The sequence below is a fragment of the Mytilus californianus genome, unplaced genomic scaffold (genome assembly GCF_021869535.1).
Source record: "Mytilus californianus isolate M0D057914Y unplaced genomic scaffold, xbMytCali1.0.p SCAF_9, whole genome shotgun sequence".
NCBI classification, from domain to species: Eukaryota; Metazoa; Mollusca; class Bivalvia; order Mytilida; family Mytilidae; genus Mytilus; species Mytilus californianus.
Window position 1 is genome coordinate 79,074,638 of NW_026262745.1, and position 15,753 is coordinate 79,090,390.

Here is a 15,753-nt window from a genome sequence, read left to right on the forward strand (position 1 = left end):
GATTTAAATGAGAAAATTCTACTTTTGAACAAATAAAAATTGTTACTCTTGGCACATTATTATGAAAACAGACAAACTAGACTTGACTCTTAAGTCCTAAATGCCACATGCTTAATGCAGATAATAATTTTATAGTCTTTGGTCTGACCAAGCTGTGAATTCAACTTTAATTCAGGGGAGCACCCATTCCACAAGACCTTCATCAAGAGGTTGTTCATAGAGAATTAAAAATGTGCTAAATGTAGTGTGGTGAATTATTGGACTATTACCTGATTGTCCAAATATATAAATTTTTGGCTTTTCAACTTCTGCTTGTACATTTATAGGTTTTCTGTCCGGGTATTTTTCCATGTACTCCTGATTTGTTAGATAGTTAGCTGTGTCATAAAGCCAAGATAGCATAAAACAAACATATGAATGATTGAGTATATCGCTGTGGTCATGCCAAAGTTTTATACTTCTGGTACGTTCCACAGATTTTAGGAAACTTATGGCATTTTCTCTATTTTCAGGTTGACTCTCCTGGATTCTCAAGAATCGTGATCTGAGCTCTTGGTCCGATATGTTGTTGTATTCCTCATCAGTGAAGAAGCGTAGAGTTCCAGATTGAATTTGATGTTCTAAAGCGGATTTTCTGATATGTTGCATTGGAATTTTTCTACCATATATTTGTTCCTTCTCCTGATTAAGTGTACCGGCATCTGTTATTTTTGTTTTAATTATTGATTTAGGGGCAACTGGTTCTCCAATATATAATTCCCCTGAAGAAACCTTCCTCTTTATATCTATCTTTAGATTCTTAGCTGGTCTCTTGGTTGGTAGGGAAATTTTTATATTCTTTTGGATTATTATTTTTTTGGCCCTCCTGATCCTTCGCAATCTTAAATTTTGAGTGAAATTGGGAGTTTTGGTTTTAGCATACTCTTTCAAAACTTGACCGGCATTTTTTGGGGTTGTTCCTTTCTTAGTTTTAACGTCGTACTTCCTAGCTAACAGTGACCAATTAATTGAACTACCTGCTGGATTTTGTTGAATTTCTTGTAAGAATGATTCTTTGTTAAATTTGTAGTTGTCAAAAGTACCATGATGTTTCTTTGGTTTGTAACCTGATTTTTCTTTGTCTAACCGAGACAGGACCCTTTTACTGGCATTTTTTTTGGACTCGAAACTGGTTGACATTCTGTCCCTGGTATACTGATTGAATGATTTTCCGGATGCAAGAAATACATGTATGTCCTCTCCAGCGTCAGTAAAAGCATCGTCCATTTTTTGTTTAGTTTCTTTTAAGTTTCTGTCAAATTCCTTCCTTTTCTGCTCTGGTGTTTTCAACGGAGATATAGAAACCTTAATTGGGTTTTCAAATTTGATGTTAAGATTTTTTTCCATCATCGGTTGAACAATTTTAACTATATTTTGTACAGCCTTCAGTCCCTTTGTTGTTGTCCCATGGCTAGATGAAGGTGTACTCTGTCGTATAATTGTGTTGGTAACAGACTGGCAAAGTGCTGTCAGTTCTGTAACCTCTGGAGCAGCAGACTTGTGGAGGGATGAGTGCTCAATGTGAACAGTATTGCAAAGCCTGCAATTCTCCAAAGTATGTTGTTTTTTCTCCGGCTCTGGTAGTTTTTGCCAATTTTTAAAAGAAAAGTACTCCAGAAACTTATTTTGTTGTCCTTCTTTGTTGTTGTTGTTCCAATACTTTCTGTCAGTTATGTACCCCTGAAGCCTTTTATATTTTAAACTAAAATCCTTGAAGTTCATAGTCATCTTTGGATACTGGTCTATGAATATTTCATAATTTTGAAATCTGTCTTGGAGACTAATATGGCTTGAGTAGATGGGGTTCTTTTTGTTTTCTTTTTTCTCTTTCCAGGCATTTATTGAGGAAAGGTCTTTGGTTGCTCTTGATATAATTACTTTTGCAAAGTTACAGATGTTCATTGTGTGGTTTATTTACAGCTACCTATTAATTATAAAATCATGTATTCTTGAGGCTGTATTCTGGAATTTAAAATTTTTGTGGGTTTTTTTTTTTTTGTGTGTAGATGTTAACAATTAACTTTATGGAGAAAAATTAAATTTTATTTTTTCATATAAGCACAATGCCCATCACAATATTATATTATTGAGATATATTTCAATTTTGACAGTCAGGCTGTGAGTTGAGTTGGGGTATTTGATGACAAGATGGCTTGATTTTAGCATCTTTAAAATTAATTTGATATATATCTTGAGATGTGATATGATTGCCAATTACTTATGAGAAAACTGCACCAGAGACCTTCTGACAGAATTAAGCAACTAAAGATTACTATATGGCCTTGAACAATGAGCAAAAACCATACTTCAGAGTAAGCTGTAAACCCAGGATCAATCATTCATAAATAAAAAGAAATTGTAAAAAAAAAGAAAAGAAAAGGCTATTGTTATAAATGTTTCAAAGTTACAGATGTTCATTTTATGGTTTATTTACACGAGGTCTTAGATGTACTTTTCTGCTTGCTATTTATAAATTGTATTTTAGTTACCTTTGGTGTCATTTGACATGTATTATTGTATGTTCTCTGTTCTAAGTGACAGATTAAAAAGGGGTTTAGATTATAAAAAAAATGTTCCTGACCCAAATCAGAAACCTTAAAAACAACAACAAACTGTCAATCCCTCAGTTTAAGATAGATGTGTTATTGGCATTGAGACAACCATTATATATATTACATGAAGACTACATTAAGTTGCATTCTAAATGTATGAATTGGTTTATTTTGTATTTGGGTTGCTGCCTTGTTGTTTTATATTATAGTTGGACTGTTGACTGTCTTAATGCTGCATTTTGTTGTTGGTTAGCTGATTTTATAGTTGGGTTGCTCACTTATTGATGTATTGTATAGTTTAAATGATCTATTTTATAGTTGGGTTGCTCACTTATTGATGTATTGTATAGTTTAAATGATCTATTTTATAGTTGGGTTGCTAACTTATTGATGTATTGAATAGTTTAAATGATTTTTTTTATAGTTGGGTTGCTCACTTATTGATGTATTGTACAGTTTATAAATGATCTATTTTATAGTTGGGTTGCTCACTTATTGATGTATTGTATAGTTTAAATGATCTATTTTATAGTTGGGTTGCTCACTTATTGATGTATTGTATAGTTGAAATGATCTATTTTATAGTTGGGTTTCTGTCTTATTGATGCTCTTTGATAGTTTGGGTGATGCCATGCTGATGAGTGATGTATTTAATTGCAGTTTTATTTCTGTATTCATTGTGTTACTGTTTCATAAATGTATTATGTAGTTGGGTTGCCGTCTCATAAATGTTCTGTGTAGTTGGGTTGCAGTCTCATTTATGTTCTGTGTAGAGAGGTTGCTGCCTCGTTAATGTTCTGTGTAGTTGGGTTGCAGTCTCATTTATGTTCTGTGTAGAGAGGTTGCTGTCTCATTAATTTTCTATGTAGTGAGGTTGCTGTTTCATTGATGTATTTTGTAATTGGTTGCTGTCTTATTGATATTTACACTAAATCACCTGTTATGCTTACAGGTTACATATATTATTTATCTACCGAAATATGTAGATTATATCTGCATCATAAAGTATGCATTTTCATGTTAGAAAAAAAAATGTATTAAACTTTAATGGTGTTATGTTATTAATTATTTCAGCTCTGTATCAATACTAATTACCAATGGACAATTTGTTAAATTAAATTGTTCATAAAAGTCACCCATTTGTTTAAGTGGTAAATATATTTAGTAATATTTGCCAACTTGCAATCTGCTTCAGTATATTATAGTATACTATATATTAAAAAGGAATTTAGCAATCCAGATGATTATGGACTTGGAAACAAATTAAGAACTATGACTTCCAAAAGCATGAGCTTTGTGTCTGAAACTTCTATGTAAGATAGCCTGGTTTTAGAGGATTCCAATGGTACATGGATATATGGTTGCTCAAAACTAATAAAAGGAAATAGAAATACGAGTACTGACACTGTTCCAACTTGTTTTGGTTTTGGGATAGACGTATTTAAATGTATAGCTATGGAGGGTGGCTGATGGAGCTACAAAAAGGATTAAAGCATAAACTTTACATAGCTTTGGTGATATTTAAACCCCCTCCCCTTTTAACTTTTTTTCATAAAATTTGCAACTATTCAACTGATTTACTCCAGATTTTCTTTATCAATAAAAGGTAAGTTAATATGAACATTAGTGCAAAAACTGGCATAATCCTATTGATTATTAAAGATAATTACTGGATGGTGGTGCTGTCGAGATGAGCGGGAAATATTTTTTCGCAATGTCCAAAGTGATATCTCTTATAATTCTTGATAGTTTTCAATTAAAATTTGTGATAAATGCTGTTGAAAATTACTGCCTCAAAAATACACGATAGTTTTGATAAAAATATAAATCGATATGAGATGATGATAGATTGTTTTTCCCTGGTGCAAGTTGCATCATTTGCTTTCTTCCATCTTCAATATAGTTGGTACAGTTCACTCCGGTACTTCAGGGTTCTAACATGAAAATATTTGGTAATTAATCAATTGGTATACAAAATTTATAGAAAACATGCTGTGTAGGATAGCTATTGTATTTCTAGGATATTTGTCTCTAATTATTTTTGATCTCCAACAAGTTTTCGAGTAATATTGTTAACTGTTATTTATCCTGTACGACCTCGTATGTATTGGAATCTTCCAAAAAAACCGGGAAAACTTTAGTACATCTTCAAATATTTTAATTTTATTTTTTTAGAAATTAATTGTATATTATAAACAAAAACCAAATGTTTCATCGATGGTAATAATAATTATAAAATTGTATTGACAATTGAAGTTTGCCGCCAACCAACTTTCCTGTTTTCGGATGAGAACTGTGTTATTCCGTCTTTGCTTTTCTACGTCTTTTGTGCGTTTGTATTTATCTCGGAAACTGAAAACAAGTCAACAACATTTTTTTTATACGAAAAGTGCAGGTTGAAGATCGATTAGTACTTCTTAATTTCAGACATGTATGGATTCAGCAGATGTTGCAGTTTATAGAAAGTGCTGTTACAAATCGAAATAATTGTGGTTCATTTTTCTAGCGCCATTGGAAGGGTATTGTTGTGACTTTTTATGCCATTTTACTCATAAAAATGGTTCGTATTTCAACTTGAGGTTAAAAATTGAACTTGTAGCAGCAGTTTTTATATAAAGTAGACCTAGCAGTATCTACAATTATTTGGTTGGCATTTGTACGTTGCTATCTTCAACCTGCACTTTTCACTTTTGTGATCGATTATGTTGTTTTTAGATTAGTGGTCACGTGACTACTTTCACTTTACCGCAAGATTTTACAATGTAATAAAACTGTTTACATGTATGTTTTATGGAAATAAAAACATTAACCTATAATTTTAACAAATGTTATAGGTGATAACAAGCGTGTTTTTGGCAGATACAAATTATGGCCAAAATTAATTGATTTTCCTTCAAAGTGCCTTAACCTCGCTGCGGTGTCTATTCTGGTTTTTGAACTCGTACAGCTCTTCAGTGTCTAAATTAGGTTTTGGATTTTCAAATAGTATTGCCTAGAGCATCACTGAAGATGCATTAATCGTGGAAATGCACATCTGGTGCAGTAAATGGGTACCATTTATGTTATTATAGTACCAAGATGACCATTGTTTGTTCCTTCATGTTTTGTGAAAGTGTAACAGGCAAAACAGACGGTCGGTTTTTTTTTCAGGCGACAGAATCGGAGATAATCGTCTATCAAGAGGATATCGATTTGAAACAGTTCATTTAGGTTTACTCTGAGGTTAATTTGTTTTTCTTACACGGTAATGTCCAGGGGCGGATTCAGGCGGGCGTGGCGGGCGTGCGCCCCCCCCCCCCCCCTAAAATTTTCAAAGCATGGGTTGTCCTCAGCTTAATAGAAGAATATTTCGATAATTTTACCTCGTCCTCTAAGTTCGAACAGAGGTAGACGAATCTCGTTGGCGTTTCTGGTTGTGACACAAACAATAACTCCATTAGTGCACATACCAATGTTCCATCCAGGTTTAAAGTCTAAAATTCGCCATCGACATTATCTTCAAACATCGAAAGAGAATCCTCGCTTAATACGAACAGGTAAAATTCAACCATGGTTTTTGTTTTTGTTAAAGTTTGTTTGTAAATGATAAAAAATATATATCCGTCATTTTCTTTTAATTATATTGTTTTTCAATTCAAAATGTTATTTTTTTTTATAAATACATGTTTTTGATTTATATTTTGTTCATGGTAAGGCTAGTGAAGGCCATGACATGACATAATGTATGGAGGTTACTGATCACTCTCTACTACTGTCGTCCGCTATCGAAGTATGTTTTACCTTTATCAAAAGAAAAATCATTCTTCTATTGTTCTTGCTTCTCCATTTAAAACACTGGTATAAACTTTTAAAGTATAAGTTTTCTCAAAGATAGGGGGTATGCATCGTGTAATTAACAGTTCATAGGAAAGTTGGAACATTTGTCATGAGACGTGGGACCAATATATATCGCCATTCGTTGCCTTTAAGTTTCAAGTTCAGATTAACTTTCATCAGGTTCAACATCCAAGTCTATTTCTCGTATACTACACATTAAAGTAAATTTCCCTAGATATTTTAGTTCGTGCGATTCCCTCAGTTTTTGTCTTTACCATATACAGAAACATACTCTGACTTGTATCTTCGTAATGGATTTATGAGATTTGGGCATCGGTAAACATGTTACTGTTGCCTTTAATATCGCATGGATTGCTTGGTTAAGGCAGAGACATATAATACATTGTATTATATGTCTCTGGTTAAGGTCAACCAGATTTAAGTAACTACAGAATCATTTTTCATTAGATATTGTCTTTCATAATGACCAAGGTCCACACTAAAGCAAAGACATATACTAACAAATGATTGTAGTATATTTCTCCGACCTTCCTAAATGATTTAAATCAAAAATAATAATATCAGTAACGGCCGAGGGGTTAGCTATCATATGCGGGCTCCATTTCTTCATTGATTTTTGACATCCTGGCATCTCTCTCGTCATTAGGAATATTTAAAATGAATGCATTGCTTTGCCTCGTGGTCCCATCAACTTCCAATCTTGTGGTATGGTGGATTAGATAGAAATGAACAAAATTCGTCTTTATTTAACACAAATTTATTTCGTCATCATAAAGTATCAAGTAAGCAAAACACATACATACAATATTAATAAATAAAAATACAAAATAATATTTTCCATTTCCAGATATAGTTTATATGCTAACATTAAAAAGAGCGACGTTTAACATCTTCCATAAATTACTGAGATCAAGATAAATTATAATTTAATAAATATATAAATAAATAAATGAAATTTTGTTTTAATAAATTGTATATATGGAATCAACTTTGCAATGAGCTCTCTCTATCCGTGAATCCTGACTGAATATTCGTTTCCGCATCACTATAGAGAGCCAGGACCCTGAGTCTAAGATTACTGAGGTTGGAAAAAGATACGCGTAAATGTTTTGGCGAAATTAAATAAACATTTAGATGGTGCTTTGTTCTTCTGGTAGTCACTTACTGCATGGTATCTGTGTCATTGTAATACACAAACCAAAAAGAACAAATTTCGTTTAAGAAAGTTCAACCTGAAAAGTTCCATAGGATTATAGTTCTAGTTCACATTATTTCAAATCGAAAATGAATCAAATGAAACAAAAATTCATTATTGAAATCAGTTTTTTTTTTAATAATTCGAGCAACTTTATGACCTTTCATTGGCACTCATACCACATCTTTTTATATCTATTTTAAATCAAGTGTTGAGTGATTATGAAAAAAAACCGAAGAATTTCCAAAATAAAACATCACCATAAAATTAATCTGAACTTAAGCAAGACTGAAGAGATCGCCTTGTATCCCTTACACAAAAACGTACTACTGGTAAATTAATAAATTCAGATAATAAAATTATTGCTGATTGATACACAAATCAACACAAAGACCACGTTAGTCAAGGTTATAATGAACTATAATTATGTCAAAAAATATAATCACCGTTGTAACAAGGCTTTTGTTGTTTATTTTTAATTTAAATGTATTATATCGACACAAGTTCGAACGTGTATGAAGAAATTATAAACTGTCATCAATTGTACAAAATATCCCAAAATTAACTTGCATAACGAAAATACACAAGTCTACTACTGCAAACTAACGATAAATAACCCCAACTAATTATAACGATTTCATGTAGACCCATATCATTATACATGCAATAAATTTCATCAATGATCAAATTACATAAATTATTCAAAGACACACACGACACACATCAAAGAAGATAAAATATAACAACAATTAAAAATGCAGGAAAACTACTGTCTAAACAATTTTTTAAAAACACAAATAGTTATCAAATAAATTATATCACAATGGAAAGTAAAATGCATGGGAATAAAATTTAAAAAATCATAAATTAATTTAAAATGACCAGCATACAATTCGGCTTAATAAAAGGTTTTCGTACAAGTATTCCATATAAGTTTTTAAAATAATTTATATCACAGAAATAAATATAAAAAAATTCTGATTAAATACTCGTTACTAAGTCAAATGAACTAATATTGCATAACGAATATCTAAAATCACAGTTTATTCTTTTTTATATATTTCATATCACATGGGTTTTTTTTCAAAGAGTTTCATATGTAACATTTGGTTAACACAATCATAGATATAATAGCCATATCTATGACACGATCAACACTTTCATATGGATCAAATTTTGAACAAAGAGCAATGGAGTTCATGTATCCAGGCAATATTCTGAATTACAAAAAAAAATTTACATGTATACTGTCTGAAAAAAAATGATATCCTTTCCTGGTACGTACTGAGGCAATAGTTTTAAAATTGACCAACATAAAAGTGATTTTTATGTGTCTTCTGGTAAATCACATGCAATTGGGAGCTGTCGTCATATTGTATTTAAGATTGTCTAGTTCGATCATAAATCTATCATGATCTTTCATGTATACACGTGCGTGTACTGATATGATGTACGTTTTCAAATTAATATGCAATTATATCGTTAGTTGCTTTTTAAATCCAGGTATGCCTTGACGGATGGGGGTAATGGCAGACTCGAGATTGCTGACGGTAATGTTGAGGAGTTCTTAGAAAGAGCTGTTCTTATAGAACATCGACAAAGGTGTTGTAGGCTCCTCACTCCCATATAATGTTTATAGTCAAACGTATCTGCTAATTTTGGGTTAAGTCCGTACGACTTCTTTTCGTCTATTTTTTTGTCACTTTCGTCCCCATTATCGCTTGTGTTAATATGAGTGCTTGCATCAAAGGAAACACTACTTATACCTCGCAAAAAAGTATCTAGGCATATAAGTCCTCTTCTACCTTCTTCCGTGAGTGCATCCTTTGTTTCAGAGTTGAAATTTGAGTTGTTAAAGATAAAAATACTATTTAATCCTTTTATTAAACTCTCGAAAGGGTCGAATCTGTTATCTTCTCCAAGTCTGAAGAAAGGATTTGCTCCATACCTCAGCAAAACCTCAACCATTTCTGGCTCCCTACAAACGGCTGCCGCGGAGAGAGGGTTGTGTAGTTCAGTTATTTCAAACGGCCGATCAAGTATATCACATTCTCCATCAGTTAATTTTTCTCTAGTCTCACAAACTTTTCTTAAGTAAAAATTAAACGATTCGATTAATTTTTTCCTCATAGTTTTGGACATAAATCCAGGATAGAGCAAGTTGGTGTAGCGTTTGACAGATGATAATGTTTTGATCACATGACCAGGAAGCAGTATGCTAAAAATAGTATCGAGGTTCCCCTCACAAATAAACATTTCTTGCAAGAGATTTTGAGCCAGTTCTTTTTCATTGATTTCGTATTCAAAGCATAACCTGAGCGACATGTACAGTGACTCATGTTCGATGCATTTACCCTTCAATCTTCTTCTATATTTGTGAATATTTGCAACTTCCCTGATTTTAGAAACAATGTCCGATTTGTGATTGTGCATGACGTCAGACAAGGTATTCCCCAGCTGTTGTCGATATAAAAATTTTTCAGCTGGGCATTGAACATCTTTCTTGTGAGTAAATGAATATTTATTTCCTTCAAAAATCTTCATATTTACCTCCTTACGCACTTTTCTGCAAATAAACTTTCCAGAATAGACCAAAATCTTTGTTGTTTTGCAACTTTTGGTATCACAGATCACACGGTTACCCAGCGACAGCTATCATGAAAATTGATTTTACTTTATCATGTTTAACTGCGATCTGTTTCATGTCGATTGCTATAAGATTTCGTCCATCGGCTGATTTTTCTAGTTGTTGTAAATCTAATTTTTGCCACGGGTACTTGTTCAAACAATTGTACATGTAACTTCCTAATCAGATAATAATAGCTTGCGATAATGACGTAGTAGTTTTAGGGAGCGCTTTATTTACATCGACCAGAGTATGCTTCAATATTATACTGGAGTGAAATATTCCAGCAAATCCTGCAAATTGATTGGTTGCCTTGACAGGGAATACGAGCCTATATACCATGTGAAAACTAACATTACAATAGTAATCAAAATTAAAATCAGGACACTCCAGTAACCCAATCGCTATTTGTCCGCCATTACTGGACATCACAAAGGTTCCCGTAAAATTTTGACGTCACTATAGAAAATTACTGACGCCACAATGAAAAAGTGATTGTTGTATGACGTCAATGAGGGTGGTAAAGGGGGGGGGGGGTGCTTGCACGGAAAAAACGTGAAATAAGACATAATTTCACGTTGAACGTGAAATAATTTCTGTCATGAACGTTGCACGAAAAAAAAAGACTGTTGTGAACCTTTTGTGACTGAGTCACTGTCTTCTTGTATATATAAACTCTCGATTTTACTTGTTATTCCCGATTTAGTATACACATTTATGATGTAAATGGTTAACGGCTTTTAAAAATGTATTTCTTGACGATCCCTGCCAAGTATTTGAATTTTATTTGAAAAATACCGAGCACGCAAAAATACTGAGCATTCATAGCCAGAAATTAGTAGTACTTTTGCTAATTAATATTCATAATATGTAAATGAGAATTGTACCACGTGATAATAGTTAAAACTGGACTGGCTTGATATCATTAAAATCTTTAAAACACGGATATTATAAGTTGCCCGTCACAGAGTCCTTGTTTATAATCACTCTGATATTTCCGTAAAGTTGTCAGGCGGTCAAAATCAAAACAATGAACGCGAATTGAGTGAATTTTTCGTGTTTTCGTGAGTTTATTCTTCTTGAAATAGGGGCATTTTAACTTTACGTGGGAACCTAGAGTTCAACGACTACACATACAAGGTTTGGACTTCCTTATTCTTTGGACATTCAAGTTTCAAGTTTCATCCCGGCAACCCGTTTTTGTAATGACCTTGTTAGCCAATTTTCAACACGAAGTTTGCAAATTTGACGTTTCAGCCATTTTAGCCTGTATTTTATACTGCAATGTTAAAAGCCTCTCGCTTCGATTTTTAAAATAGCTCAGGAACCTTGATTTTTGCAACGACAGTCATTATGTTTCGTTTAAATGGTACATATTGTTGTGTATATTTATTTTCTGTCCCGGCAACCTGTCTATCACTTAAATTAAAGTTAAAACAGACATTTTTTTCAAAATTCCCTATCATTTCAATATAATTTCCGTGACCCGTATCCGATTTCTTTAGTATAATATTCAAATAAGCAAAGTGGCGTTGATTTCTGGATATGTTGAAAATCACGATGCACGTAAAATTAAATAAGCAGAACACGTTGAACGAGGCACCTGACTTGCACGACTGAACGTTAAATAAAAAAGTAAAAACACGTTGAACGTGAAATAAAAAACGGCGATCACGTTGCACGAAAATAACCCTTTACCACCCTCGCCAATAGTTCAAGCGGAGCAGATTTCCAAATAGCTTCACAGGGGATATGGGCTCAAGGGCGGATCCAGGATTATAGGTTTTATTGGGGGGGGGGGGGGGGGGGGGGGGGGGGGGGGGGCGCAAACTTAAATTTGAGGCGAAAACTTTTATGAGGTAAAATTATCGAAATATTCTTTATTAAGCTGTCACAGTTTGTTCTTGTCACAGACTTTTTTTGAAGTTTAAATGGCAAGAAACATTAATTTGATTGATTGATTGATTGATTGATTGATTGATTGATTGATTGAAAAAATACAAATAAGGGTAACACGCTACGTCATCAATAGGTACCATAACACCATGATTATATAAAAATAAGGAGATGTGGTGATTATATAAAAATAAGGAGATGTGGTATGATTACCAATGAGACAACTATCCACCAAACTTCAAATGAAGTGGATGTAAGCAATTATAGGCAACCGTACGGCCTTCAACAATGAGAAAAACCCATACAGTATAGTCGGCTATAAAAGGCCCCGACTGCATGAAAAATATGAAACAATTCAATTGAGAAAATTAACGGCCTAATTTATAACAAAACAATATACGAAAAACAACAGAATATCATTACCATCTTAAATAGAAGTCACTCAGTGAAACTCGCACAAACATCAATCGAGTAACAATGATGTACAAAATCACACACACTGAACTTACAGCGGTCGATCCAAGCCTTTACCGTTCACCACAGCCAGTAAAAAAAACGCCAGATTCACCAATTCACTACAATATCAGACATTCTAGCTTACGTTGAGGCAACCGAGGCAGTTGCCTCGGTTAAAAATAAAACAACAAAAAACAACAGAAAAAACTTGTCCTTTATATTCAATCCAACTGATGCAGGAGATTCGCTACTAAACGCTCATATACCAACTTGTATCGTCTTGTTGCCGTTATTGATTCATACCCTTCACGAATTCAAGATTTATGGACCATTTTCCTCCCCTAATCGTAAATTATGGAACGCCACAGCTGTCTTATGTGGTACTCTGATATAACGTTATGTTGTTTTATTATTACTTGATGATATTTTGTCTTTACATAATATGGTTTTGACATTGCGTAATTATGTTTTGATATAGCTCAATATGGAATAGTCATTATATATAATTAATGAAATTTCGATTTTTCGTGATATGGTTTCGTATTGACTTGATATGGTTTTTTTATTACTTAATATGGTTCTGTAATAACTCGATGTGATTTCATCATTATTTAATGTGGTTGTGTCATTATGCAATGTGATTTTAACATTACTAAGTTCTATTTTTAGACCGATTTCCATATGTCGTTTGTTAATGTGCTTCGGATGAGTGTCGCTATCAATTGAGTTAAAGTTCAAATTAGTTATTTGGTATGAAAAAGGGGAACGGCAGACAAAAATAAGGAAAAAGTACCAAAAAAGTATCAATATTTCGGACATAAGGGGAATATCCCCAAACCACTTGGTCCTGCCGTTTTTCCCCTTAGTTCTCAAATGGAAGCAGTATTATGATAAATTTGTGAAGAATTCCACGGAACCCTGTGTCTCGCCTGAGATTGCTGCTGTCATTGTAAAATCGTAATGTTGACTGTAAAACGTCCATTTATCGGTAAAATACACAAAATTGAAAAAGAAAAAAAATTTCTGTACATGCTTTATCTCGATATAGAAGATTAACTCCTATACAAGTTTTATAACAATTCATGAAGGTTTACAAATTTATCATGACAAAATAGTTTAATTTGGTAATATTTAATGCAAATAAAACTTATATAAAAATAAGAAGATGTGGTATGGTTGCCAATGAGACAACTCTCCACCACATACCAAATGACGTAGCAGCTAACAACTATATGTCACTGTATGGTCTTCAACAATGAGCAAAACCCATACCGCATAGTAGGCTATAACAGGTTCAGAAATGACAAATGTAAAAACAATTCAAACGAGTAACCTAACGATCTAAATGATGAAGACGCCGACGACGGAATATAGATAGGTTGGTTGTGTCTCACTTCCGTGACATTAATATCGCAGGCTGGACCGTGACTTGTACTTTATTGTCAACAAATGAGACACTTTAAATCAACTCACACTAAAGTTACAGGGAAATGGAGGGATCGGACTAAGCGACAAAGCATCAATTCTATTAAATAAGAATTCTCCGATTTTTTTTAGCGTGTATTATCATTTGAAGTTTTTTTTTGGACATATACGAATATCAATCTTTTAATATATATTTTAATAAATTCCATTCTCTGATATATCTCGCACTAAATTGAGAAAAAAAAAAAACTTTTTGGAATATCTGTTTCACAGGTGACGACGGATATGTTCCAGTTGTCGTAACCACAATCCCGTCCTCTTTTCCTCGAATGTGACCTACCGAATTAGACCAAATCTCTGGGTTTGTACTTTCACGAATAACACGACGGGTGCCACACGTTGAGCAGGATCTGCTTACTCTTCCGGATCACTCAAGATCACCCCAGGATTTTGATGGATTTATATTGCCCAGTCATACCGATCTATAGAATTAAGCTAATTGCATCTGATTTTTACAGTTTATTCTTGTGTTGTGCTGTTACACTATTCGACCATGGTAGGGTTAGGGTTTAGCGCTCACAGACATGTTGAACTCCGCCACGTGCACATTCCTTATGTGCCTGTCCCAAGCCAGCACACCAAATATAACATTATTTCGATTTCTATGTGGTGTTTTGTATACTGTAACATTGTTTATCTTTTGTACGCATACTCCTTAACCTTTTTTTCGGAAGCCCGAGCAAAAGCTCTTGATCCGCGATAGAAAATTTAAATACGAACTCATATTAGATAACTCCAATTTCAACTCGAAATCTTAATCTAAATGAGACTCAAGTATTACTCGAACTCTTCCTCAAAAGGTAGCTCAAACTCGAAGTTCAACTCGAAACTCAATGCTAACTCGACCATTAATTTTAATTATGACTTGAATCCTAACTCGAAATCGAAAATTACTCGAAGTTTAAATCGAAGACTTACTCGAAGTTTAATTCGAACAGTAACCCGAACTTTAATTTTAACTCTAACTCGATGGATTGCCGCACACATTCGAGGCAAATAAAATATGGAAATAAGTTTTAAAAATAGAACTAGTTTTTTCGCAAATAGTGACGTGGTTTTACCTCATCAAGTAATGTGATAACCACATCAAAGAATGACAGGACCACATCAAAGAATGACAGGACCACATCAAATACTGGAACGAACACATCATGTAGTGTAAATTTTAAAACATCATTATGTAATTTTAAAGCCATATAAGGAATTGGCAAATCATCATTACGAAATAACAAAACCACATCATGTAATGAAACAACTACATTATGTTAAGTCACATACACATCAAGTAATGTTAAAACCACATTGCCTAATAACACAACCACATTAAATAATGATGAAACAACATCGAGTAATGTCAAAACCATATTAAGAAATGACAAAACTATATCAAGTCCATACGAAACCATATCATGTAATATCGAAATTTCATTAAGTAATGACTATTCCATATTGAGTATATCAGAACATCATTACGTAATGTCAAAACCATATTATGTAAAGACAAAATATCATCAAGTAATAATAATACAACATAACGTAATATCAGAGTACCACATAAGACAGCTGTGGCGTTCCATAGGAAATCCTCTTTGTGAGAGGTTTCAGTAATCTAAATATGTCGGAGTCAAGGTAGAGGACACAATTGAAGCTGACAGATTTTTTTAATC

The 15,753-nt window shown here is 33.2% G+C and overlaps 1 protein-coding gene across 5 annotated transcripts in view; it reads left to right on the plus strand.

Annotated features, from left to right (window-relative positions):
* The window catches only part of LOC127716385 (serine/threonine-protein phosphatase with EF-hands 2-like), a 214,437-nt gene that overhangs the window by 80,275 nt on the left and 118,409 nt on the right, over window positions 1–15,753 (plus strand). The gene's annotated exons all lie outside the window — the stretch shown is intronic.